Below are 1,187 nucleotides of genomic sequence, written 5' to 3'. Positions count from 1 at the left end.
AATTCAAAATAGGTCATTTGTGTGATTCGTATAGAAAATGTTTTTTTGAAAACTGGTGCAACTCCATACTTCAGTACAAACCAATGCTGAACTTTAACAATAAGTGATGTTATAATAGTGATATAATGTCTAAATATAAATCCAAAGCAAAACACTTGAAAATAACTGTATTTGGGAATGGAAACCATATGGTGGAAACGGCACATGAGCCAGTTTTGAAGCCCACCTAAATTTAGGTGAAACCATATGGCAAAATATTTCATTGTCTAATGAAAACAAATTAAACGTGGGCCATAATTTTAAAAGCTACATTTACAAAATCAAAACAGGCTAATCACCCAAACAACGCCATACCCATAACATCTTAGAGCTGCTTTCTTCAGAATCATAGATATAGTGCTAAATACCTCAAGATGTGTTAAACCGATAAACTCTTATTCAAAAAAGACTGGCTGCTTTATTAAAAGCAAAGATGTTCCCATGTTACAGCACATTCAAAACCGTAAATGCACTCCAAAAAATACGACCAACATGGTAACTACTTTAGCTATGAAGAACTTAACCTGGACGAGAGCAGATCAATTACACTTGCAAAAATTACATATGCAGAAAGCACATGCTTTTGTGCTCAAAATGAGCTTAAAATGTGAAATAAGTCTAATTAGACGTGGGAAAGTCTGATTGTTTTTAAAAGCACAAACATAAAATAACATTTGAAAAGTAAAAAAATGGTAACTACAAAAATAAAATAAATAATTTTAATTAAAACTGCTCTATGTTCTCACATTTATTTTATCTTTGTAATGTGATAAAATTGTATGGTACACACAACAAATAAAAAAAAAATGGCTTGATAAATGGTTTGTCTTCATCTGGTATCTCAGCTGAGACCTGTCCACTATGGGTGACCCTACCTGTAGTTGTGAAGTACCAGTGGTTTAGCTCTCAACACGCTAACAACTGCACAGAAACCCTTGGGAAATATGTCAACGCACAGGAAACCACCCAAAACATCATAATAACCATGCAGCAATGCAATAAAACATTCAGAAGGGTCAAGCAACTGCAAAGTACCACGCTCACAACTTCTCAGAAAACCTTGGCAAACGCATGTCAATGCACAGGAAACCACCCAAAACATGCTGACAACCTTGTTCCAATGTGCTGAAAAAAATGCTTAAAAATAC

Source organism: Sinocyclocheilus grahami, unplaced genomic scaffold, assembly GCF_001515645.1.
Source record: "Sinocyclocheilus grahami isolate Dianchi unplaced genomic scaffold, SAMN03320097.WGS_v1.1 scaffold4654.1, whole genome shotgun sequence".
Classification (NCBI taxonomy): domain Eukaryota; kingdom Metazoa; phylum Chordata; class Actinopteri; order Cypriniformes; family Cyprinidae; genus Sinocyclocheilus; species Sinocyclocheilus grahami.
The sequence above is the reverse complement of the archived record's forward strand: the minus strand, read 5'-3'. Positions refer to the sequence as shown.